Here is a 27,922-nt window from a genome sequence, read left to right as displayed (position 1 = left end):
CCTGCCAATGCAGGGGACACGGGCTCGAGCCCTGGTCTGGGAAGATCCCACATGCCGCGGAGCAACTAGGCCCGTGAGCCACAATTACTGAGCCTGCGCGTCTGGAGCCTGTGCTCCGCAACAAGAGAGGCCGCGATAGTGAGAGGCCCGCGCACCGCGATGAAGAGTGGCCCCCGCTTGCCGCAACTGGAGAAAGCCCTCACACAGAAACGAAGACCCAACACAGCCATAAATAAATAAATAAATAAATAAAATTAAAAAAAAAAAATTCACCCACTCCATCTTCAAAAAAAAAAAAAAAAAAATTCAAATGTTGAGACCCAAATATGTTGCTTGGCTACAGAGCAGTATCATTATTGTGACTTATTTCTAGAGTTGAGAATTTCTAGAAAAAATTTCCAAGTTAAACTGTATTAGTTTTGTCAAGTTTTGGGACTGGTAGGTGGACGTTCTTTCCAATTTATCACGTATGGAAATGAAAGCTTTTAACATGAGAGAGTGGGAGAGGCAAGAGAAAGAAATAATAGAAACAGCGAAAGTAGTTCTTCTTATGCTGATGGTTTGTACTTAGGTGACAAGTGATGCTACTGATACCTGAGGCATGAGAACTAGAAGAGAGTTGAACTGGGACTTAAAACGGGGATGGGGCACTGTGCTAAAGCCTCTCAAATTGACCTTTAAAAATTGTTTTAACAGGATTATTTAGAGAATTATAAATCTTTGAGCATCAGACACACTCATGGCTGCCATTTATTGAGCACTTGCTATATGCCAGGCAATATAACTGCTTTAAGTAGACAATCTTATTTAATTCTAATAACACTTGTGTGGCATCAATACCATTATATCCTCATCTTGCAGATGAGAATGTAAGGCTCAGAGAGGTTGAGTGATTTGCCCTAAGTTACACAGCAGGTCAGTGGTCATGCTGAGCTATGAACCCATTCTCTCTGGCTTGAAATGTGCAAGGGTCCTAAACACTAGGCTCTATTGCCTCCCATATCAAAAGACAAACCAACTACTCATTCTAAAGCAGAATGCATCTTACTTTAGGTTATCTATTCCTATGGATTATCCATGGCATAATCCACCCATTATGCTTCTGTTCTGGTTAAAGGGTAGGAGAGAAGCAATAGCAAACTCCATGCAAATGTGGGCATCTGAACTACAGAAGACACTGAAGCATCATCTTTTTCACCAAAAAACACTAAAAAAACTTCACCAAGCAAGGATTCATAAAAGAAGATCTCTAAATTGTGGGTGGGGCAGGTGACTATACTCTTTGAGCAAAAAGAGTCCCTCCTCTTTGGGGGAACATTGATCCTGGAGAGAAAGACAGAGAACGGCTGGCCGTCTTTCTCCGAAGGGCCAGCGGCCCCCTCTCTGGCCTCTGGGCTCAGAGCTCTGGCTGAGGGTGTGTTTGTTTGGCTGTGACTCTTTTCCTGCAGTTTCCCTCTCTAGGTGTCATATTTCGTGAGCTCGAGGGCCAGAGCCTGCCACAGAGCTCCAGGCTCCCGCCTGTTTCAGCCTGAGCCCCTGGCTTTCATCCCTGCCTCCTTGGCCAAAGTAGGGTGAGGGTTTGAAAAATGACACTGATTGGATGCACATTTGATGGGGGTGATTGCTGGACAAGCACCTCACCCATCCCCAGCCCAAAATGAAACTGACAGCTACGCCCTCCTGGTTGGGGCCCAAACCACCACCTTATTAAGAGAGGCCCCTTCCCTCTCCTCCCCACCCACACTCTTGCAGCTTGCCCAGCTCTTCCTGCTGAAATCAGAGGTAGGCCATGTGCTTCACAGCCTTCTTCCCTGCTCTGTCCTCTGCCCAGCCACTAGTTTCCTCTGACAGAAAGCCCCCGCTTATTTAACTGGGCTAATCCTCTGCTTCAGGCTCCAGAATTCACTTCTGGATTTCTGGACCTTGCGTCCCTGTACTTAGCTGCCTAGAATCTCCATTTCCCTGCTGAGGTTTCCATAAGAGGCCAACCCAGAACCCTCTCCTTGTGCCTCCACTCCTCCTCTTGCTGAATCCCCCATCACCCCTCTGGGTGGAGGTGAAGGTAAGATTGGGGGGGACTCAGGCATCTGGAGCCTGAGCATGATCTTAGGGCGAAAGCACAGAAGAGAATTAATAACACATTTATAAGCAACTCTTTCTCTGCTAATTTGTTTGTTGAACTTCATAGAATTCATGGATTAAGATTATTGGTTAGAGTGTGTGTTTCTTAGACAAGATGAAATTAGAGACTGTTTTTAAGAAGAACCAAGGACTGTCTTCCGGGAGTACACAGAGCAACTCAGCTATCGGAGACAAAGTGGTCTCCTGGGAAGGTCGGAGAGCCCAGGTCGTGAGACCCCCTGACAAGAAGAAATTGAAACTGCAAAATCTCACATAATCATTTGCTGAAAGCTGAAGTATCCCCGTTACTTTATAACTAATGTAGCATTAGACATACTTGGAGGAATATATTCCAGGGAGAGAATGAATCTGGCAACTTTGCATGCTAACCTGGACTGCTTTTTGTTAGGGCAAAGGAAGCGGAGCTTTTTGTTTGTTTTTGGTATGTTTGTTTTTGCTGCCAAGGGGTTGTAACGTCATGATTATTTATTTTTATATGGATGAGCCCTAGCCATGTACTAGGGATAGTCAAAATATATTTACTATGAGATGAGACATGCTCCAGTCGTTTAAACGGCTCCAGTTGTAATAATAATAGCTAAGATTTGAAGCCAAGCATGTTCTAAGTATTAGATCACGGTGGTCCTTTTAGGAAGTTCTGCTGTTAGTATCCCATGTTTTAGATGAGGAAACTGAGGCAGAAGCATTACATAACTTACTTAAAATCACACAACTAGTGAAGATCAGAGTAGAGATTTAAAGCCGGGCGATCTGGTTCCAGGGCCTGCGGCTCACCCACGGAGCTATGCTGCTTGTTATGATTGTTGAAGGAGGGGTTACAGCATTAGACGGTCTAGGGTTCTCCATTTCTAGCCCTGAGGATCTAGACTTACTGATTGGAATGCTAGCAAGTGCCAGTTAAACAAATCTTCTCTGAGACCGAGAACGGAATCTAGGAATTTGTTGGTGACGGATGTTTGTCATTTATCTTCTTGTCCGTGTGCCTTAGAACTGTCTTCTCAGGACACCTTGTTAAAGGAAACTGAATACTGGGACAGCTGACTGAGGGGCAAACCCAGAAGGTGGGAGAGTTGAGAAGGGGGAGAGATCAGACAAAGGGCAAAGCTCTGTGGGGTACTGTGTCCAAGCAGAGCAATCCAGGGATTCAGTTCCCAGAAGCTGTCCAGGTAGATGCTCTGCTTACCAGAGGGAATTAGCCCCTTGCTGTGTGCACGCTTGAGGCTGTTCAAAGCCCAGGGAACTATGTATATTCAATATCTTGTAATAACCTATAATGGAAAATAATCTGAAAAAGTACAGGGAACTAGATCCAATATCTTCTAATAACCTATAATGGAAAATAATCTGAAAAAAATATATATTACTGAATCACTTTGTTGTACACCTAAACTAACACAATATTGTAAATCAACTATATTTCAATTAAGAAATTAAAAAATACCCCCACCACATCAGGGGAGGCACGGTCTCTGACTCATTCAAGGTGTCTAATCCTGCTGCCCCTAAATTTAGGCCTGCCCGGTTTACAAGGATGTTTTAATTTACCCTTCTATCTCCTGTATTTTCACTCTGGATGTGCCGTGGTGATTATTTTTCAGGGGAGAAGGAAGAATAGTACTTATCTCAAGCCAGGTTGAGGTCCAGCCCAATGACTGGGGTCAGGTTATTCTCCTCCCAGCTCTCCCCTGCCTCCTGCTGTATGGGTACAGCTTACGCATCTTCAGGGCCGGAGAGGTTCGCGGTGAGGAATGTGCCCACCGGCAGGCAGAGGCTGACCGCTGGGAAGCTCGTAGGCACCTTGCTACACACAGCTCTCCTCTTGAACTACAAGGGCGTCCAAGGAACCTGTTCAGAGGGCTCTTCCCTAACTGTTCCCATTGCTAGCTTTGGAGGGCTTCTCCCATCAGTCATGGGCTCCTAAAGAATATGCTTTATTCCTAAAGGCTTGTCCTGGGTTTTCAGAGGAAAAGGAGGAGAGATTAGTAGGTTCTCCCAAGCCTGAAATTGCTCTGTTTGATTCACAGGGTGAGGAGCTTTCAATATGTAATCCTTTGGGGGCTTTGGGGGTGCTGTGAGTGTATTTTCTGAGGCTCTCCATATCCTTATTTAACCAGAATTATCTGCAACAGGATGCTCCCTTGGCAGGGAATGCAGGAGAAAGCCGGCATAGACTGCTAACTTACATCAATGCACCGTGATGCCTGGGAACATGGGCAGAGGACAAGGAGATTTTGAGAACTAACTAGAGGCATTTGGATTTGTCAATGTCATCTAAAAAACTGTTTGCTGAATTGAATTGAAACTTGTCTCATTAGTGTTATAATTCTAAGTGCAGGCCTTGCTAGGCCATAACGATTTAATGATTGCCTTCATAAGATCTATGTTGGTTCCACTCACATTTATTTACACCCCATCGTTTCAATTCTGCATTAATTTTGGACACTTCCCTAATGTCAGTTGTTTGAAAAATAATGTTTACCCTGTCCTGCGCTGCAAATGCAATTTCTGTGAAAAACTGACTGTCGTAGTTGCTCTAACTTGGGGTTGGTTACTTTTATGGACGTTGGCTTGGAAGAGTATGGGGTGTTGTTGGAGAACAGCTGGAGGCTGAATGTGGTTGTGTGATCTGATTCCTACAAACTGTCAGGCTGGTGGCTGGATACAGGATGTCATTCTCTATTTTGTGTGTGATTCATTTAGAGCATGAAAAAATAAAAGCCAAATGTAGAGTATCTTCAACGTGTTCAACTTCTCTTAAGTTCGTTTTTATTTCCTTTCTCTAAGAATCACTCATTATTTCTACAAATGCCATCAATTTTATGCAAGTGAAAACCCAGTTTTAGTTTCATAACACCATGGATATAAGAATAAGAGCAAAAGTTCTATACTAAAATTCTTAAACATCAATACCAAGAGTTTTGGATTTGCAAAGAGTTTAGATAACACTCAGAAAGATCTCTTCTTCCTGATTAGCTTCCATTCTCACCTTGGCCTGTTATGTCAGTTGGTATGTGGTTCAGTTAGTCAGGAAAGTGATGTCCCACACATGCCCTGAGTACAATCATAGGCGTTTTCAAACAGATATTGTTACTCATGAGAGAGCTTCTTTATTTTTTTCTGCTACCTTTTAACAATCTTTTATTTATTATTATTATTTTATTGAGGTATAGTTGATATACAATATTATATGAGTTTCAGGTGTACAACATCGTGATTTTTAAAGGTTATATTTCATATCTAGTTATTATAAGATATTGGTTATATTTCCTGTGTTGTACAATATATCCTTGTAGCTTTTTTTTAAAAACTTTTTATTTTATATTGGAGTATAGTTGATTAACAATGTTGTGTTAGTTTCAGGTGTACAGCAGAGTGATTCAGTTATACATATACATGTATCTATTCTTTTTCAAATTCTTTTCCCATTTAGGTTGTTACGTAATATTGAGCAGAGTTCCCTGTGCTATACAGTAGGTCCTTGTTGGTTATCCATTTTAAATATAGCAGTGTGTACATGTCAATCCCAAACTCCCTCACTATCCCCTTCCCCCTTCCCTTCCCCCTGGTAACCATAAGTCCGTTCATGAGAGAGCTCCTTTAAACTGCCATGGACCACACAGAGGTGGCATCCAGCACACTTGCAGTGACCGTAACTTTACTGTGAGCCTATCTCTCACTATGTTTCTTGCTTGCAATATTGTAGGATCCAAACCTTAGGATTTGCTTTCTTGTTTTCAGCCTTAGCTCACCCTTCACTTGATGTTCATTCAGTAGCAATACCCTGGCTTCCACTGGGAACGCTATCTTCTGCCGCTTTGGGCAAATGTACTCCTTCCTATCAGCCCTGGATCCTCTACCCAGGCTTGGGACTTTGTGAGTGCTATGCCTATTGGGCTGTCGTGGACCCTACAGCCATGACGTAGATCCCTGTGTATGCTACACCCCTTTTCAGGGAGCTAGGTCAAGGACATCATGAATCTCATTTGAGTGCTATATTGAAGATTTACACCCAGGTGAATATTTTGTTCTGGGCAGCCTGAGACTCTGAGACTCCAGGATTGTAAGGATGGTATTGAGCTTTCAGAATTTTTATCATATGATTTCTGCATTGGGATCCTTTTGTACATGCAAATTTCTACACAAGAGGAAGTTATTTGCATAGAAGCATGAGCATGCTTGAGTTGGGTCATTCTTTTACTAAACATGTTTAAATGTACATTCTAACCAAAATTTTAGAAGCAAGGGCACTCCAGGACTCTAACATTGGGATTTGGGACCATGACAAGCCGTTGGAAGAGATATTCTTGAGATGATGCAGCTCTGAGGTGTTACTCAGAGATGTTAATTTCTTACAGGGCGCTATGAGGAACAGGACAGAGTCCATGCCCTCAAATTGCTTATAGCTACTGTGTACAGACAGAAAAGGAAACTATACTCTGTGTAATTAAACCAATATTTACCTTCCCATATTCTGTCTTCTACATATGTTGTAGTGAAATGAAATAAGAGAAACACTGAGCAGTGTTGGCTTATATTTCAATGGTATTCAAGACCCTGATAAATAAGTCAGGATTTAGGGGGATCAGGACATGAGAGGGGGAACTGAAAAACAAAGATAATTTACCAATGTATACTTACAAATTAAAACACTTGAATAACTAGGATTTTATGACTAACTACAATAAATCTAATTATTCTTTACAACTATTAAGTGGCATGAAATAGGTTGACCATATTTTCTTGGAAGAGCGATCAGTTTTACCCTCCAGATCCACTTCTGACTGAAGCTCAAAGTTGCTGTAAACAATTTGGCTGTAGTAGAGAGTAGTCTTGTTACGCCACTAAAGTCTTGTTATGCCACTTTTGCCACAGAGTCTGGACCAGATGGTATATGCATAACACGAAAAGTGACAATGACCAGCTCTGATGTGTGCATGTGTATGTGGTGTGAGCATGTGAGAGAGTCCATATGTCCACAGGCCATATGACTCTTGGGCCGGAAGTTATCGTTATGTAAGACTTCCAATCTGTATCAGCATAAATAAGTCGTTCTTTCAACTCATGGGTACCTCTCTGTCCTGTATGTCAGGCTGGTGTCAGGTTATCTTGTTTCTGCTCTCTGATGAACAGACACGTAGATTCTTAAAGCTGGAAGGGAGGGATTCCCTTGTGGCACAGTGGTTAAGAATCTGCCGGCCAATACAGGGGACATTGATTTGAGCCCTGGTCTGGGAAAATCCCACATGCCGCGGAGCAACTAAACCCGTGCGCCACAACTACTGAGTCTGTGCTCTAGAGCCCACGTGTCACAACTCCTGAAGCCCGCACGCACCTAGAGCCCGTGCTCTGCAACAATAGAAGCCACCACAACGAGAAGCCCGCGCACGCAATGAAGAATACCCCCCGCTCGCCGCAACTAGAGAAAGCGCGCGCGCAGCAACGAAGATCCAACACAACCAAAAATAAATAAATAAAATAAATAAATTTATAAAATAAAATTGGAAGGGCTTTTCGAAGTTAGCTAGCACAATCGCCTGCACAGAGAAGGATTCTCTCCTACAGTCTCCTAAATAAGATGATTATTCAGCCTTCACTTGAATGAACACTTCCAATGATGAGGAGCTCTTATCCTCACAAAGAAATACACCCCAATTTTGGATGGTTCTGACTTTTAGGATGTTCCCCCTTAGTTTTGGTCAAAGTCTTCCTCTCTGAAACTTCCTTAGTTATGATTTTGAATGTCTGTTGTATGACCTGGATCCTTCTACTTCAGGACAGTGTATCATGTATATGAAGACCATTAACTCCCAATGGAGTCTTATTTTTTTCCAGTTGGAACATTCCAAAGTCTCCTTCAGTGAATCCTTTTGTTTGCTTTGTAGAGAAATAACCTCTCCCCTCTTCCCACTCATTGTGTATTAAACTCCTTGAACCCGTGGATCCTGGAAGTTCTGCTTCCTTGGACTTCCACAAAGTCTAATACACCCTGTCTGAGGAAAGTCTCATTCTTCTTATTAGTTCCAGTTGTACAATTTTGAGTTCTTCTCTTGATCCTCTTTGTCTTATTTTTCTTCTCAGCATTCTTATCACACAGGCATTATTGTGCATCGAGTACTGAATCATTTTCCTTATCTTTGCTCCTTTGCAGTTATTGTCACTCTGCATTCCTTCTTGGATTATTTCCTCCATTATCCTTTGAAAATTTTTAACTTCTTCATAATCTGCAGAAAAAAGAGGTATCTTTAGTGTCTTTTCTTTCTCCTCCAGCTGTAAAACCGGATTATATTTGCAGCCCATGAGTTCAAAAAGACCAAGAACAATGTAAAGTCTTATATTCACTCTCATTTTGCTTGGATGTTGTCTACGCAACTAGATTCATGTGTGAGACTCTGAGTATAGATGATTTGTCGAGTGTCTATCACTACTAAAGTCTCTGGGTATGCAGTTTGTTGATGTGGGCTTAACAGTAGTTGCTTCTATGGGTAGTTTAAATTTTACCTCCAAAGTATTTCAACCTCATGGCTCTCATTTTCCTCTCGATAGCTATAGCATTTTACTTTCTACCATAGAATGTAATCACATAAACTTTGGTACTGCTCATTGTCAAGAAGGAACAGAATATGAGAGAGGGCATGTCCTTGACATTCCTTCCCTTTGTTTTGCAGATTAAGAGACAGAATCTCAGGGAGAATATTTGGCTCATCCAAGGTTACATCATTAGTTGAGCAACTGGTCAGATACTGTTTCTGCTAGACCACTTAGCTAGCTAACTCTCTTGACTTTAGTAGAGAAGGAGGCTTAAACTGTAATATTTCCGACCTCTGTTGTGTGCATGTGTATGTGTGTGTGTGTGTGTGTGTGTGTGTGTGTTCATCTTTTCCCTTTTGCCACCTAGCACATTGCCTGATATACGGTAAGTTCTCAATAAAAGCTGGTTAACAAATGGTTAAAGTTTTGTTTTTTTTCCTTTTGAAAGTTGGGAAGATGTTTAAGGGGAAGAGACCATATTGAGTAATGAGGAATTAAGTGTAACTAGGGAAGTTGTATCTTGGGAGAGAGAGACTGTGAGTTTGTTCAGAGATAGACAAAGCATCATACTGGGTGCCATGGTGCCTACAAAGCATGTGTAACTCAGTCCCTGATCTCAGTGAGTTTATAATGAGAGGAATATAGTTGGCACTATACAAGTGGGATAAAAATAGAGACAAGACTGCATTGTATGAAAAAAAAATTAACTTCCAGTCCAAGAGAGAATATGTCAAGATCAATGAGGAGCTCAGAGAAGGGAAGATAATAGAGGGCTTACTATTATGTTGTTCTTGTTGGAAGGGTGGTGAGTATGAGGAAGGAAGGGAGGCCAGATGGAAAGCGAGAAACAGGTGTGCTCCAGAACAGTATTATCCATTTAGTTCCAGCCACGAGTGGCAAACAGACCACAAACCCACAGTCAGCTTAAGTTCCTGAGATGGAAGAGATTAAGAATGTAAAAAAAGGGAAAAAGAGTTTATTGGGCACCTACTATACATTAATTCCTGAGTACCTGCTCCATGGCAGGCCGTGTGTTAGGTGTTGGGGATTCAGCAATGATCAAGGGAGATGCTCTCTCTGCTTTTGTGGAACATAAATTCAAGTGCCGGTCAGGCCGTGTGCTAGGAACCAGCTATTCCAGGTCCTGGTTTCCCTGTTTAATGGGTTTTGCAGTAGCTTCTTTCCCTCCACCCAGCACCGGCCTTCTGCCGAGTCTCTGTCTTTCCCAGGCCTGGTTCTATCCTCTGTGAGCATGCTGGGATCCCCACGGATTGGTGACACCACCCGCCATTGGATGCATTGCTCGATGCACATGCCTGTAGTTGCTGCTGAGTGAAGTCCTGGCAAAAGGAGCTCAATCCTTCATTTAACTTCAGAACTTCTGCTTCCCTTTGAAAATGTCTGACTGATATAGTTATTGAGAAACCTCAGCCTGAAAAGATCCTAAAGCTTAGAAAAGAGGTGCCCACGTGTGTTTGCTGTCAAACACAAATCACTGTCAACTCTCCTCTTCACTTCCTTTTCTGGTGGAGGCACCACGTATTAGAGGGTTCAGGGCATGGGGTTGGCGTGGTGTAGAAAGGGCACCTCCCTGGCCCTAACCCCCATCTGCCCTAAGTGCCATGTTCCCTAACCACCAGGGACAGCTTTGGAGCAGTGGAGTCACACGGCCTGAGAGCTGTAAGGGGCAGGGGAGCCAGGTTTGCAGAGTATGTGCGTGGGCCTTTTTTCCGGTCTCTGTGGAGGATTGCTCGTGTGCATGTCCTTCACCATAATTTGACACATGCCAACATCAAACAACTATCTGATGGGGCCTCTGATCAGTCACGCACCATTTTACAGAACGTGGGTTGACTAGGGACTCTTTATGGTGAGCTGAACAGCTTAGTTCTTGCTTCAAGGAGTGGGCCTTGTAGGGTCTGCCAGGTTCCCCTGAGTATTTGCCCTTTGGCTTTGGGGAAGCCCCGAGGGAGAAAGTCCTTTCCATGTCGCCACAGCTCCTTCCCTTCTGATGAATGCTTGCTCTTCTGCTTGGCGGATGCGTCCCAGAGCCCTGGGGGGAGACCAGCCTCCTTTCTGTGGAGACCTTTGGCTGGACTCCTCTGGCTCTCCTAGAGGTGAGAGACCGCGGTTCCTGCAGCCTCAGGCCTGGCACCAGCTTGTCTCTGGTGGATGCAGGACCCTGATCTCCAACCTCACTCCAGCCAGGGCCTCTGTGTCCCAGAGTGACCTCGCGGGCTCTCCCTCCGACTGGCTCTTCACAGCCCCTGCCGTCGTCAGTGATTTTCGTTCTAGACATGAGCCAGTGGATTCCTGAAAGGGGTGTGTGGGCTCCTCTCACCATCTCTGCCCTGGCCTCGGTCTGGCGGCACTCTCCTCTGTGGTCTGGGCAGGGAATGATGATGAACCCGGGCTGCCCGTTGGTTTTGTTTTGTGATATTTAAAGCAACCTAAGCGCTCATTACTGTAATACAGTATGTGCCTGGGCTGGAGGGGGGAACAGCATCCCTCCTGGATCAGGGGCGGTTCTGCGATGTTGCGGTGAAGAGCCTGGGAAAGTGCTTGGAGCCATGGCTGATCGAGTTCAAGCACCAGGGCTGAGAGGGGCCGCAGAGCTCCCCCACTCTCGCTCATCCCAGGCCCCTTATTTGAACCAGGAGGGAGCTGAGCCCGTTCGGGGAAAGAGATCGCTCAGGCAGTAACGTGGTTAGCGGCAGAGCTGAGACTAGAACTCGGGTCCTGAGGTGGGTTTGCTGATAGTGCGTGCAGCTTCTGCCCTCCTCATTAGTTCAAGATCCATTTGAGGCCCTGAACTTAACTTTGTATTTGTAATTTTATATTATATTTCTTAATAAAATGGCCCCTTCCAATGGTCTAAGCTTCAAGAGCCACAGAAGCATCTGCCCCCGCCCAGACCTTTCTACTACACTGAACTGCCTGTGTGTGTGAGGGGAAGGGGCAGATGTGAACACTGAGCTGTCCCAGTGCTATGATGCCAAACACAGCTCTGAGCTCAGGTACCTGAGAGGCTCCAGGTCAGCCAATGAGAAACAAGGAGCACAAGTTGGAGGCGGGTGCATTGGATCCTGCAATCCCACTCCTGGGCGTATATCTGGAGAAAATTCTAATTACAAGAGATGCATGCACCCCAGTGTTCATAGCAGCACTGTTTACAATATCCAAGACATGGAAGCAACCTAAATGTTCATCTACAGATGCGTGGATAACGAAGATGTGGTACATATATACAATGGACTATTACGTAGCCATAAAAAGGAATGAAATAATGCCATTTGCAGCTACATGGGTGGACCTAGAGGTTATCATCCTAAGTGAAGTCCGTCAGAGAAAGATGAATATCATATGATATCACTTATATGTGGAATCTGAAATATGATACAAATGAACTTATTTACAAAACAGAAACAGACTCACAGACATAGAAAACGAACTTATGGTTACCAAAGGGGAAAGGAGATGGGGGGGATAAATTAGGAGTATGGGATTAGCAGATACAAACTACTATATATAAAATAGATAACCAACAAGGTCCTACTGTATAGCACAGGGAACTATATTTAATATCCTGTAATAAACCATAATGGAAAAGAATATGAAAAAGAATATATACATATACATATATATGTGTGTGTGTGTGTGTGTGTATCTGAACCACTTTGCTGTACACCAGAAACTCACACAAATTGTAAATCAACTCTACTTTAATTTAAAAAAGAGGTGGAGGCAGGTAGGGACTGCCTCCAGAAGACAGACTCACTTGCTGGCAATGTGATAGAAATCTCGCAAATAGAGGAGAGCTGAGCATACCTTTGTGCCCGAAGAGAATGTCCAATTGAACAGGACTGGGTGGGGAGAATGTGGCAGCATCCAACCCCTAAACCTCATCAACCATCCCATAAGTAACCATATATTGAAAGCTGTTGCATTTGCTACTTGTGTGATCTTGGGCAAATTATCGACACTCTGTGTCTCCATCTTCTCATCTGCAAAATGAGGATAACAATAATAAAAACCTCAGAGAGTTGTTTTGAGGGCCAAATGAGAAAATTCATACTGCCTGGTATATAATACGTGCTCCAGAAGTATTTATTATTGCTCTCATAAGCACTGAGAGATGAGAAATATTCTTGCCCTTCAGGAGCTCACAGTTTTACTGAGGAGACAAGATTTTCACAGACATATACAAGCACAACGAGGAAGCAATGTAAGTCACTGTATGGTATCTGCTAAGCTACGGAGTATAGATGTGATGGAGTCGAGAGAGGAGACTCCATTATGACCTGGAAGAAGTGCCAAAGAGGAGATAAGAGACTAGTTGAAAAAGCTGGCGCACTCCATATCTCAGCTGTTAGCAGTGAGATGGATGGGCAACTGCCACTCCTGGATTCTAAGGACCCCTCTGGTCATCCATTCATCCACCCAACACATTCACTGATTATCTCTAGACTCTGCACTGGGAATTCAAAGAAGGCATGAAAACGTGCCTCCCTACAGGAGCTTACACAGTCTAGCTAGGGAAGGAGCATGCAGAGAAATATTGCAACTAACAGATGTTACATTCATATCTATTTATATCTCCAAGCCAATCATCTGAGCCCAAAGGTGGGATGGGGCAAGTCAGACAGGTGTTTAGAACAAGAGTTTGAAGGAAAGCATGGATCTACTTGGTGAAAAGGGGCAACTCAAAAGCCATGAGGTCTTATTCAAAGAGCTGGTAGGTGTGAGTCTTTCTGCAGGAGAGGTGGAGTTGACTAGAACATTCTGAGACTGAGACTGGGGAAGCTTTGAGGCCAGGATTGGGCAGGCTTTTGGTCTCCCACTTGGCCCTGGCAATGTAGGGTCTTTGAGCTGGGCTAGGAATTGGAGAGGGTTAGGCCTGGCAGGTTGGAGAGAGGAGGCTCTTTACACATCAAGAGTAAGTGCCAGGGGCTTCCCTGGTGGTGCAGTGGTTGAGAATCTGCCTGCTAATGCAGGGAGCACAGGTTCGAGCCCTGGTCTGGGAAGATCCCACATGCCGTGGAGCAACTAGGCCCGTGAGCCACAACTACTGAGCCTGCGCGTCTGGAGCCTGTGCTCCACAACAAGAGAGGCCGTGATAGTGAGAGGCCCGCGCACTGCGATGAAGAGTGGCCCCCGCTTGCCGCAACTAGAGAAAGCCCTCTCACAGAAACGAAGACCCAACACAGCCAAAAATAAATAAATAAATAATTAAAAAAAAAAAAAGAGAGTAAGTGCCAGACACTGGTGATGCAAAGGGAAACTTCCTGAAGTCAGATGAAGTCTGCAGATGTTTCATAGCCTTAAATAAACTTATATTTTCTGCACCTCTTGGTTCAGAGGCTGCCAGTGAAAGTAACATAGAAGCGAATGTCCAGCTAGCAACGTGAAGGAAGCATGAAGTAGAAATGGTTAGAGGCTAAACTTCTCTTCATCAGTGACATTATTATTTGGGCAAGGATTGCAGGAGCTGCAGGTGCAGAGGGAATGACTTGCTTGAAGAAAAGGGTAGCATCCAGGAAAGGAATCACAGACACTTGGTCCTAACCCAACTGCTGAATGAAGTTTTCAGGCTCTGGGATTTGGGCAGGAACTCCTGAGCTGTATTTGTCCAAGGTCTTGGGGCCCATGAGCCTTCACTCTTAGTGTGTATATGTCCTAATGCCAATAGCTGCATAATACCCCGTCTTCCACTTTGCTCTGCTATTCCTAAACTCAGAGCAAAATGAGAAGATTAAATTTATCACTACTGCTCCATGTCCTTGCCCTGCTTGTTTTTTCTAAGGCTTTTGAGTCTAAAAAGACCTTCCAAGTCCCTGAGAGGGTCTACAAGGTGTCAGAGCCTGGCAGTGATGGCAAATAAGCTGGTCAGCTCTGATTTCCTCTCTTTCTCTTTTTCTCTCTCAACCTTGAAGGTCTTCGTGAACCTTTGTCTCTTTCATTGGCCAGACCATTCAAACGTTGCAATTTTTCATGATTCCTTATTTTGTATTTTTCCTTCTTGGTCTTTCCTAAAGTCTATTTGTCCAGGTCCACTTGTACATCTCCTCCTCTATCACACCATCCCTGCAGCCATGGCCTGCCGTGAACTGGCGTGCCTGCTATCTTTGTTTTTCCAAATGTTCACGTGTGCCAGCCATGTAAATCTGCTGATGCTTTTTTGTTGTATTACCTCCAGGTGACCCAACCTATCCTGGGCTCACAATAGATGCCCAATATATACATGTCACCTTGACTACTGATCTTTTTTTCTTCCTGTGCACCATTCTATTCATAATACCGCTACTAATGGCTAAATCTTTTTTTTTGTTGTTAACATCTTTATTGGAGTATAATTGCTTTACAATTGTGTGTTAGTTTCTGCTTTATAACAGAGTGAATCAGCTATACATATACATGTATCCCCATATCTCCTCCCTCTTGAGTCTCCCTCCCACCCTCCCTATCCCACCCCTCTAGGCGGTCACAAAGCACCGAGCTGATCTCCCTGTGCTATGTGGCTGCTTCCCACTAGTTATCTATTTTACATTCGGTAGTGTGTATATATCCATACCACTCTCTCACTTCGTCCCAGCTTACCCTTCCCCATCCCCGCGTCCTCAAGTCCATTCTCTACGTCTGTCTGCATCTTTATTCCTGTCCTGCCCCTACGTTCTTCATAACCATTTTTTTTTTTTAGATCCCATATATATGTGTTAGCATACTAAATCTTAATAAGTACTTACTATCTCCCAGGCACCGGTGCTTTAAGTCCTTTATATGCATCATGTCATTTAATTTTAATTGTGACACCATTTTCTACTTTTCCACATATTTCGTACTTTCCAGATCTATAGAAAAGTGTCCTTTTTTTTTAAGATTCCACACATAAGCATTATCATACAATATTTCTCTTTCTCTGTCTGACTTACTTCACTCAGTATGACAATCTCTAGGTCCATCCGTGTTGCTGTGAACTTATGGTTACTGGTGGGGGGGGGAAGGTGTGGGGAGGGATAGTTATGGGGTTTGGGATTGACATGTATACACTGCTATATTTAAAATGGACAACCAACAAGGACCTACTGTATAGCACAGGGAACTCTGCTCAATATTCTGTAACAACGTAATTGGGTAAAGAATTTGAAAAAGAATAGATATGTGTTTATGTATAACTGAATCACTTTGTTGTACACCTGAAACTAACAACATTGTTAATCAACTATACTACAATATAAAATAAAAAGTTAAAAAAAATTAACATTGTGCCCAGCAAAAAAAGAAAAGAAAAGTGTCTTTCAACCCAGAGGTTTATTAGTTTCTGGCTGTTTTAGAAGTGCTTGACCTGTATCATTGCTGAAAATGTTCACTACAGAATATGGTTGCAAAGGCCTAAAAGGTGAAATCCTTGCTTCCTCGTTCAGCTGATGGTTTCAGAGAAGGTGAGGGATCTCTCTTCTCTTCGTGGCAAGAGCACTGGTGTTAACCCTCATATACAGGATTCTCTGAATACGTTAAGGGAAAGACACTAGGTTTCTTTGCTGAAAGGGCAGTTGCTGGCTGGTGTCTGGGAATGTGGATCCAAGTGTCTCCCTGGAGTTCCTCCTGCAGGGAACTGGAAGCAGTGTTCATTGGCATCACACCGAATCTCTTCTGAGGTTCAGGAGGGTTTCCTATGGCTGGATGACATCGAATGTATTCGTGTCCCAGAGGTGCTTCAAACCCATGTTCATTGGGCCTGTGCACATTAGTAAACATCCTGATAGACTCATGTGTTCTTAAGAGAGCAGCACGGCCATGGGCCCCAAGAATAGGGCAGCCCTGGTGGAAACGGCATGACTGGAACAAGTTCTTGGCCCTCGCGGCTTTGGGAGGTTGGATTGGAAGGTCGTGGGGGCGTGTGTGCTCTCTCACGTGGGAACAGAACAGCACTCGATCTAGCAGTGTGATCACATCACTGTCCCCCAAGACATGGCCACCACCCTTCTCTCCTCAGCCCCATGCTGGTTTCTGCTGTGCTGGCTCATAGTTAAGTGCATGAGTCTTTCATGACTTCTGAAGGACTGTACATAAAGGGTCAAGTCACTTTCTCCAGAGGCAGCATCACTCAGGATGTACCCAGCAAGGTTTAGTGTGCTTGTCAAAGGCGAGGAGTTTGTATTGTTGTTCTTGCCTGTTTTATTACCATTGAAATGACCTGCCAATCAACCGGCACCCACTGTGTAGGTGTCAGCTGATATAAATATAAGGAGATGGATGGGGGAGGCATGCTTTTTGCCCCTAACTTGCAAATTTATTGAGGAGACAAGGCCTAGGCACAGTAAAAATAAAATAGAAATACAAATATACGTGGACATTTGTGAGCCGGGCATTGTTCTAAGTACTTCCTGTGTAATAACTCATTCCACCCTCACGACATTCTACAGGAGCACGTGCCATTATTGCCCTCATTTTACAGGTGAGGAAACAGAGAGGCCAAGGTTCAGGAGTGTGTGTGGCCAGGTCTACACACCTGGTGCAGGAGGAGACAGGATTCAAAGCCAGCAAGTCTGGCTTTGGCCACGGTGGCTGAGAAGGACTAGCCAGAGAGCTAGTCCTACCTCTGGGGTAGGGGCCCAGGTGCAATAGGAAGGGGGGATCCAGTGAGTAAGATGCCACTTCTGCATTCACCGCCAAGCCCTCAAGGGAAAGGCATCTTGTACGTGTAGACGGTTAGTCTTTCAACTCACTTCTGGGTTTAATGAGAGAGCTGTGTCTCCTGCTTACCATTGTTTCCATCTGACCCCTTTACTGTGTGGCCTAAGTCTTTGTTCTAGGCTTTGAGGCAATGGACAGATTGGTGATAAGTAAAAACTTGGCAATGTTCAAAACCCAACACTTACGTTTGCAGGAGGCTGTGCCTTACTTACCCAAGGAGGTTTTTCCAGTTATTGCTTGCCGTGTAATAAATCACCTCACAACTTAGTGGCTTAACACACAACAATCATGTTATTGTTATCATCACTCATGTTTCTGAGGTGACTGGCCTCAGCTAGGCTGTCTTGCCCAGGGTCTCTCCTGTGGTTGCCACAGTTGGTGGCTGGGACCAGAGTCACCAGGAAGCCTTCCCCACTCACAAGTGTGAGAGTTTCTGCTGCTGTCTGCAGGGACCTCAGCAACGGTATTGGCCAGAAGACCTGCACATGGCTTCTCCACATGGCCTGGCTTCCCTCACCACATGGCAGTGGGTTCCCAGGGCAAGTCTAAGAGAGAGAGAGAGAGAGAGAGAGAGCCCAGTGGATGTGTATCACCTTCTGGGACCTAGCTCTGGAGTTTCACAGCCATCACTTTCACTGTATTCATTTTGTTAGAAGCGAGTCACTCAGTAGAGCTTGTATTCAAGAGAAAGGAAATTAGATGTCTCCATGGGAGAGTGTCAGAGAATTTGTGGACACATTTGAAAACCATCACAGAGATTTTCCAAATAACTTCACTCCGGTTTAAAGAAATCAGTTACTGAGATGGGCAGGGCCTAAAGAAGGTGTGTGAGCTCAGAGTTTAAGGAAAGAAGAACAGGAGGTTGGGCCAGGGAGAGGCAGTGTCACCAGAGAACCAGTGCTAACCTGGGTGACCAGAGGCCTGGCCCTGCCTCTGACCAGCTGTTGGCCATGTGGAGGCCTCTCTGCTTTGGGGGCTGCCCTACCTTCCTCACCTTTAACCACAGAGGATTGAGAAAGATGTGCACTCAGTTACCTTCAAGCTTTCGTGGCGGTGGGTCTATACTTTTGAGGACTAACATCTTTATTTCATAACCTCCAAAACCCTCCAACCGTAGGCCTTCCTGCTGACCTCACTGTGCTCGGTAGTGGTGCAGGCAGCCCTCTGATCATCAGCGCATGTGTCAGGGGTCTGAGGAGCCTGGGGTAGAGGGTGGGATGCAGAAAGAAAATGAGAGGGGCTGGGTGGGACAGATGCCCAAGTGTGGGATAGTGGAAGTCAGGGGTGGGAGTGAAATATCCTCATGGAGAGCCCGGGGCTGCTAGAGCTCAGTGAGGTTAAATGAGCTGCCCGAGGTCTTAGCAGGCCCAGGGATACTGAGCTTCTAGCAGCCCCTTTTGTGTTTGGAAAATGCCCTGCCTTCACTTTGTATTTACTCTCCTTCCTCCTCCCACTAATCTCCTGACGGCGTTAGATTTGACATCCCTAGTGCTTATACTATAGAAAGGATAACAGGCAAATGATGCCACACTGTGGATGTTTCGTGGTCCATTCTGCCCCCGGCAGGGGTTGTGTCTTCTGTGACAGTGATTTCGCTCAGCGACCTCTCCTCTTCCTGGATGGTGAGTGAGAGGATGAGATAGCTGTCTGGCTCTTTCCCCCCAACCCTCCACCGCTTTGGCAAACTCTAGTTGCCTCCAAAAAAGGTGAAAAGAGTGAGGAAAGCAAAGCGCTCTTCTAACAAAGGCAGGAGCAGAGCTTGCTGTTGCATCCTCCTCTGAGCAGTGAAGGTCACCTTGGGTCAGCCTTTGTGCTTAAACACTTACAGATTGGGCCAGTCTGGGCCTTTGGCTCAGCACTGAGCAGCTACATTTTGAGAAGCAAGAGATTGGGACTCCCAGAGGAAAGCTGGGAATGAGAAAGACATCAACAAATCCTTGGGAATCAAGATAAAACATGAGGGTGTTTGGTACAGCGATGGTGTGTGTGTGTGTGTGTGTGGGTGTGTGGGTGTGTGGGTGTGTGTGTGTGGGTGGGTGTGTGGGTGTGGGTGTGTGGGTGTGGGTGTGTGGGTGTGTGGGTGGGTGTGTGGGTGTGGGTGTGTGGGTGTGTGTGTGTCGGTGTGGCTCATCTTCTGCCAAAACCAAGCTCATTTCTGCATATTTGTTTGCTGAGTATTAAATACTCCAAAGATTGCTCTTTCTATTTGTTGAATCTGAAATGAAAAATGACTCAGCAGAGAGGAAAACAAGCCTTGAATGCCCTGAATGGCCTCTGAATGAAAATCTATGGCTGTAAAGCATGTGGCTCTTCTTCTCCCCACCAAGTCCTTCAACACACACGCAAGCACAAGTGCCACACACAGTTGTGCACACACCGCACCTCGAATCGGCTCCAGTTTGACCCAGGTCCCTTTATCTCATTTCCCTTCCCACTCCAGCCTTTCCAGGGCCCTACCCCTTCCTGTAGGAAGATCTGTCCGAGTTTAGGTGGAGGGACCCTGGCTGCAGGCCACAGCTGATTTTCCAGAAGGGCAGGCACTTCCTATTTTGCCCCTTTCATGGGCTCAGTGTGAAGATCCCTCAGGAAAATCTGAGACTTTTTATTCTTCGGCAAAGTGGTGGGCACCTCAGATTGTCTCTAGCTTTTGGACCTGGAAAGTTGGATTGTCTGGGGAAAATGACCATCTGCCAAATCAGATGTGCCCTGCTTTGTATAGAAACTGTATTCCTGAAAAGTTGAGTACAGACTGGATTTAGGTATACTGAATCATATTCTGAATTACTGGAAGGATTTGCTGTCAAAGGAACCCAGCCGTGGATCCCTTTGTGAAGTGAAGAATTATTGTGTAATGTGGAGACTCCCTCAATGATTTATGAGTTTGGTGAGTAGATGGAACATTATACTGAATGTTATTTTAAATGTATTGTGTGGAAACTTGTTATTCAAAGGTACCCAGCTCTGAAGGCTTGTTCAAAGAATTATTCTGTAATGTGGATAAACATTGCATGATTTATGAGCTTGGCAAGTTCAGACATTTCTTAAAGTGGGATATACCTCTAGCACTGCTTCAGAGAAAGAGGTGGTTTTTGTTAATAATCAGACCTGGGGGAAAAATGAGAGCTCTACTATCTGTAAGTTACAGTCACTTCAAAGGGGCTTGGGAGAAACAAAGAACTAAAGTTTTCCGTTTTGTTAAGGCAAGAAATCCAAAGGGTTGCCTGCTTTGCTTACTTTCCTTATCACCGAAGGAGAATGATGGGGCTATTTTTCCAAATAAATGCAGTTAACTATTATAGCAACACTTATAAAAGTGTTTCTTTTTATATTTAAATCTATATCATCTATCTACCTCTCTATCTATCATGTGTCTATTATCTCTCTCTCTCTCTCTTTCTCTCTCTATTTATCTATCTACCATCTATCAGTCCTATAGTAAAAAACAGACACTGTAGTAGGGCTTGTGTTTTGGAACACAGAAAGCTGTTGCTCCACTAGTACAGAGAGCCTCATACCCTGAGATGTCTGGGTGTCTGAGTTAGGTGAGAGACCTTAGCTTCCTGCTCACCCTTTCTTACTCAGCAGTTCAAAAGTCATTTCAGCGCTCATCTCCCAGGGTTCGCAGCTCTATCCTCACTCACTCTCCTATTTGAGCACTAGAGTAGAGCTTATTACTAAGGATGTGGTCTGACTTTCCCCCACTCCAGCTTTATTGAGATATAATTGACATATAACATTATGTAAGTTTAAGGTGTACAGTGTGTTGATTTGATACACTTATATATTGCAAAATGATGATCACCATAGCATTAACTAACACTTTCATCCTGTCCCATAATTACCATTTCCTTTTTGTAGTAAGAACATTTAAGATCTACGCTTTGGTACAAAATATAGTATTATTAGCTATCATCACTATGCTGTGCATTAGATCCCCAGAACTTATTCATCTTACAACTGGAAGTTTGTACCCTTTGATCAATATCTCTCCATTCCACCCCACCCCCAGCCCCTGGTAACCACCACTCTACTTTCTGATTCTCTGAGTTCGGCTTTTTTAGATTCCACATATAAGTGATAGCATAAAGTAGGAAATGGTCTGACTTTTTAAGGCAGCTGGAAAAGAGGAGTTTGGTACTGCCTCAGCTGTGTATAACCTGGAGCTGCAGGAGACACAGGACTGACCAGGAGCGAGCCCTATCTGTGTGAAGTCTGCACAGAATGGGATGGTATCAGGCAGGATGTGCTGATGACTCGCTCTTAAACCATGATGTGGCCCTGGCTGTGTTTCAGAAAGAGGCCTTTGAAGCTCACCCAAGTACAGAAATAACTTGTAAGAAGTTTTTTGTTTTTTGTTTTTAAATGATGTTTAATTTTATTTATTTATTTATTTATTTTTGGCTGTGTTGGATCTTCGTTTCTGTGCGAGGGCTTTCTCTAGTTGCGGCAAGTGGGGGCCACTCTTCATCGCGGCGTGCGGGCCTCTCATTATCGCGGCCTCTCTTGTTGCGGAGCACAGGCTCCAGACGCGCAGGCTCAGTAGTTGTGGCTCACGGGCCTAGGTGCTCCGCGGCATGTGGGATCTTCCCAGACCAGGGCTCGAACCCGTGTCCCCTGCATTGGCAGGCAGACTCTCAACCACTGAGCCACCAGGGAAGCCCCAACTTGTAAGAAGTTTGATTCTAGGTTCTTTTAAAAAAAATTCCTGATAATTTCTGGCTGTGGCTGTCACACTCCCATCTGCCTAACCTTCCATTTACTTCCTGGTTTTTCTGATGGCTTTGACCCATGGCCTGTCTAAACCTGGTGTGGGCAGTCCTGAGATGGAGAGTCAATCATCTCCCATCGGATCTGGGAGGTCCTGAGTCATGGCTCCTTTGGAGTCAGTTTGGAGTGTTCATCCAGCTTGGCTAGGGCAGGGGATTTTGACTGTGAAGTGGGAAGTGGGGTTTTCATTACACAGGACGTATCCTCTCTGAGCTACATAGTCATTGACATTCCTTGGAAACTATTGGGCTGTGGGTGAAGTAACACTGGCCGTGGAGTCAGAGGAACTGGAAGAGTTTTAACTCTGTCTCTAGTTTTGTGACCCAGGCAAGTTAGAATTAATCTGATTTTGATGTAGAGAGAAGCAAGATCTCTAACCTTAAATGACTCACAGTCTGGCTTGAAAGACAGAGAGAACTGTAATTCAGCATGGCGAGTGGGAACCAGCAGCCAGACCAGGTAAGTCTGCCTAGGCTGTGGGTGAAGTGACTTAGGGGCTCACTTTACTGCTTTGTAAAGGCAGGTGGTAATCTCTCCTTTCAGGCTTATTGTAAGGCTTGATGATTATGTATTTGTAGGTATGTACTAAGGGGCAGGCGTTCTAAAAAAAGACAGGTATAAGTAGCAACTCTCAACCTTTTTTTCTTTTGCTTCTCTATTTATCTGCAAGATATACTAATCAATAATATCTCTCAATACTGCAAGTGATTCTCAAAATATAAGACAGGTTCACCCAATACCTTGAACCTGTGGGATATGCATGGTTGGTTGGAAAGCACCCTCGAGATTCTGATAGACTGCCCCCAGGAATTTTTTTTTGTCAGAGAAACCAATGTGAATGACATTAACAGGGAACATATTTTCTTTGTTAAAATCAAAACATCGCAAATAAGGCTAGAGTTTCCCTTTGATCACCATTTCCAATCTCCCCTGCCAAACACTGTGATCTCTGAGGGAACTACTATTATCAGCATTTGCCTTCTAAGGTTCCTTGCTCTATCCTCACATACCAACCTATTTGAGCACTAGAGTGTGCACTAGATTAAAGCTTGTTATCAGCATGGTGTTTAACTTTCTAGATCGTTTATGTATATATAAATGTATGTGAATGTGTGTGTATATATCCATAAAAGTATATAGTGTGCTTCATATAAATCTTGAAACCTGCTTGTTCACCTAAAAACCATGTCATGGACATCTAACCATGCAATTACATGTGGCTCTAACTCATACTTTTAAGCTATTGCATAGTATTTCATAGCAGGAATATGCCACAGTTTATAGTACTCCCTTATTGATAGAAATTTTTCCAAGTTTTGTTATTTAAAAAAAATATTGTACCCACAGTGTTCGAGGGTTCCAATTTCTCCACACTCTTGTCTACATTTATTGTCCTTCATTTTTTTTTCTTTTTTGATAATAGCCATCATGACAGATGTGAGGTGATATCTCATTGTGGTTTTGATTTGTACCTTCTGATGATTAGCAGTGTTGAGCATTTTTTCATATATCTGTTGGCCATTTGCATGTCTTCTTTGGAGAAATGTCCATTCAAGTCCTTAGCCCATTTTAAGGAATTTTATTAGGTTTTTTTTGTTTGTTTTTGTTTTTTTGTTTGTGTGGGTGTTTCTTTTTTTTTCTTTTTTGCTATTGAGTTATATGAGTTCCTTATATATTTTGGATATTAATCACTTATTATATTGTTTGCAAACATTTTCTCCTTTTCTGTAGGTTGCCTTTTCATTCTGTTGATTGTTTGCTCTGCAAAAGCTTTTTGGTTTGAGGTAGTTTCACTTGTTTATTTTTGTTTGTGCTGCCAGAACATTTGGAGTCATATCAATGTAGTCATTTCCAAGGCCACTGTCATGAAGCTTTTCCTCTGTGTTTTCTTCTAGAAGTTTAACGTTTCAGGTCTTACATTTAAGTCTTTAATTCACTTTGAGTTGATTTTTGTGTATGGTGTAAGATAAGGGTTCAATTTCATTCTTTTGCATGTGGGTACCTAGTTTTCTAAATACAATTTATTTAAGAGTCTCATTTTCCCCCATTATATATTTTTGGCATCCTTCTTGAAGATCAGTTGGCCACAGCCTCTATGGAAAATAGTATGGAGATTCCTCAAAAATTAAATACAGAACTACCACATGATCCAGCAATCCCACTTCTGGGTATTTATCCAAGATAGTTAAAATCAGAATCTTGAAGAACTATTAGCACTCCCATGTTCATTGTAGCATTATTCACAATAGTCAATATGTGGAAATAAACTAAATGTTGACAAATGAATGGATAAAGAAAATGTGGCTTCTACATACAATGGAATATTATTTAGCCTTAAAAAAGCAAATTTTGCAATATACAACAACATGGATGAACCTTGAGGACATTATGTTAAGGGAAATAAGTCAGTCACAGAAAGACAAATAGTACATGATACCAATTATGTCAAATTCATAGAATTAATGAGTGGAACAGTGGTTGCCAGGGGCTAAGGGGAGGAGGAAATGGAGAGTTAATCAACAGGCAAAAAGTTTCAGTTAAGCAAGATGAGTAGGTTCCGGAGATCTGATGTACAACATTATACCTATAGTCAACAATAATGTGTTGCACACTTAAAAATTTGTTGAGGCATGAATGGATTAAATGCTCCAACCAAAAGACACAGGCTTGCTGAATGGATACAAAAACAAGACCCATATATATGCTGTCTACAAGAGACCCACTTCAGACCTAGGGACACATACAGACTGAAAGTGAGGGGATGGAAAAAGATATTCCATGCAAATGGAAATCAAAAAAAGCTGGAGTAGCAATACTCATATCAGATAAAATAGACTTTAAAATAAAGAATGTTACAAGAGACAAGGAAGGACACTACATAATGATCAAGGAATCAATCCGAGAAGAAGATATAACAATTATAAATATATATGCACCCAACATAGGAGCACCTCAATACATAAGGCAACTGCTAACAGCTATAAAAGAGGAAATCGACAGTAACACAATAATAGTGGGGGACTTTAACACCTCACTTACACCAATGGACAGATCATCCAACATGAAAATAAATAAGGAAACAGAAGCTTTAAATGACACAATAGACCAGATAGATTTAATTGATATCTATAGGACATTCCATCCAAAAACAGCAGATTACACTTTCTTCTCAAGTGCACATGGAACATTCTCCAGGATAGATCACATCTTGGGTCACAAATCAAGCCTCAGTAAATTTAAGAAAATTGAAATCATATCAAGCATCTTTTCTGAACACAATGCTATGAGATTAGAAATGAATTACAGGGAAAAAACGTAAAAAACACAAACACATGGAGGCTAAACAATACGTTGCTAAATAACCAAGAGATCACTGAAGAAATCAAAGAGGAAATCAAAGAATACCTAGAGACAAATGACAATGAAAACACGACGATCCAAAACCTATGGGATGCAGCAAAAGCAGTTCTAAGAGGGAAGTTTATAGCTATACAAGCTTACCTCAAGAAACAAGAAAAATCTCAAATAACAATCTAACCTTACACCTAAAGGAACTAGAGAAAGAAGAACAAACAAAACCCAAAGTTAGCAGAAGGAAAGAAATCATAAAAGTCAGAGCAGAAATAAATGAAATAGAAACAAAGAAATCAATAAAACTGAAAGCTAGTTCTTTGAGAAGATAAACAAAATTGATAAACCATTAGCCAGACTCATCAAGAAAAAGAGGGAGAGGACTCAAATCAATAAAATTAGAAATGAAAAAGGAGACGTTACAACAGACACAGCAGAAATACAAAACATCCTAAGAGACTACTACAAGCAACTCTATGCCAATAAAATGGGCAACCTGGAAGAAATGGACAAATTCTTAGAAAGGTATAACCTTCCAAGACTGACCCAGGAAGAAATAGAAAATATGAACAGACCAATCACAAATAATGAAATTGAAACTGTGATGAAAAATCTTCCAACAAACAAAAGTCCAGGACCAGATGGCTTCACAGGTGAATTCTATCAAACATTTAGAGAAGAGCTAACACCCATCCTTCTCAAACTCTTCCAAAAAATTACAGAGGAAGGAACACTCCCAAACTCATTCTATGGGGCCACCATCACCCTGAAACCAAAACCAGACAAAGATACTACCAAAAAAGAAAATTACAGACCAATATCACTGATGAATATAGATGCAAAAATCCTCAACAAAATACTAGCAAACAGAATCCAACAACACATTAAAAGGCTCATACACCATGATCAAGTGGGATTTATCCCAGGGATGCAAGGATTCTTCAATATACGCAAATCAATGAATGTGATACACTGTATTAACAAATTGAAGAATAAAAACCATATGATCATCTCAATAGATGCAGAAAAAGCTTTTGGCAAAATTCAACACCCATTTATGATAAAAACTCTCCAGAAAGTGGGCATAGAGGGAACCTACCTCAACATAATAAAGGCCATATATGATAAACCCACAGCAAACATCATTGTCAATGGTGAAAAACTGAAAGCATTTCCTCTAAGATCAGGAACAAGACAAGGATGTCCACTCTCACCACTATTCTTCCACATAGTTTTGGAAGTACTAGCCATGGCAATCAGAGAAGAAAAAGAAAGAAAAGGAATACAAATTGGAAAAGAAGAAGTAAAACTGTCACTCTTTACAGATGACATGATACTATATAAAGGGAATCCTAAAGACGCCACCAGAAAACTACTAGAGCTCATCAATGAATTTGGTAAAGTTGCAGGATACAAAATTAATGCACAGAAATCTCTTGCATTCCTATACACATATGATGAATAATCTGGGAGAGAAATTAAGGAAACACTCCCATTTACCATTGCAAAAAAAAAAAGAATAAAATACCTAGGAATAAACCTACCTAGGGAGACAAAAGACCTGTATGCAGAAAACTATAAGACTCTGATGAAAGAAATTAAAGATGATACCAACAGATGGAGAGATATACCATGTTCTTGGATTGGAAGAGTCAACATTTTGAAAATGACTATACTACCCAAAGCAATCTACAGATTCAATGCATTCTCTATCAAATTACCAATGGCATTTTTTACAGAACTAGAACAAAAAATCTTAAAATTTGTATGGAGACACAAAACACCCCAAATAGCCAAAGCAGTCTTGAGGGAAAAAAACGGAGCTGGAGGAATCAGACTCCCTGACTTCAGACTATACTACAAAGCTACAGTAATCAAGACAATATGGTACTGGCACATAAACAGAAACATAGATCAATGGAACAAGATAGAAAGCCCAGAGATAAACACACACACCTATGGTCAATTAATCTATGACAAAGGAGGCAAGGATATACAATGGAGAAAAGACAGTCTCTTCAATAAGTGGTGCTGGGAAAACTGGACAGCTACATGTAAAAGAATGAAATTAGAACACTCCTTAACACCATACACAAAAATGAACTCAAAATGGATTAGAGACCTAAATGTAAGACCGGACACTATAAAACTCTTAGAGGAAACATAGGAAGAACACTCTTTGACATAAATCACAGCAAGATCTTTTTTTGGTCCACCTCCTAGAATAATGGAAATAAAAACATAAATAAACAAATGGGACCTAATGAAACTTAAAAGCTTTTGCACAGCAAAGGAAACCATAAACAAGACGAAAAGACAACCCTCAGAATGGGAGAAAACATTTACACACGAATCAATGGACAAAGGATTAATCTCCAAAATATATAAACAGCTCATGCAGCTCGATATTAAAAAAAAAACAACCCAATCAAAAAATGGG

General features: G+C 42.8%; 1 protein-coding gene across 2 annotated transcripts in view; it reads left to right on the top strand.

Annotated features, from left to right (window-relative positions):
* DDR2 (discoidin domain receptor tyrosine kinase 2) overlaps positions 1-27,922 on the top strand; it is a 159,060-nt gene that overhangs the window by 62,683 nt on the left and 68,455 nt on the right. The gene's annotated exons all lie outside the window — the stretch shown is intronic.

Source organism: Eubalaena glacialis, chromosome 3, assembly GCF_028564815.1.
Source record: "Eubalaena glacialis isolate mEubGla1 chromosome 3, mEubGla1.1.hap2.+ XY, whole genome shotgun sequence".
NCBI lineage: Eukaryota > Metazoa > Chordata > Mammalia > Artiodactyla > Balaenidae > Eubalaena > Eubalaena glacialis.
The sequence above is the reverse complement of the archived record's forward strand: the minus strand, read 5'-3'. Positions and strand labels throughout refer to the sequence as shown.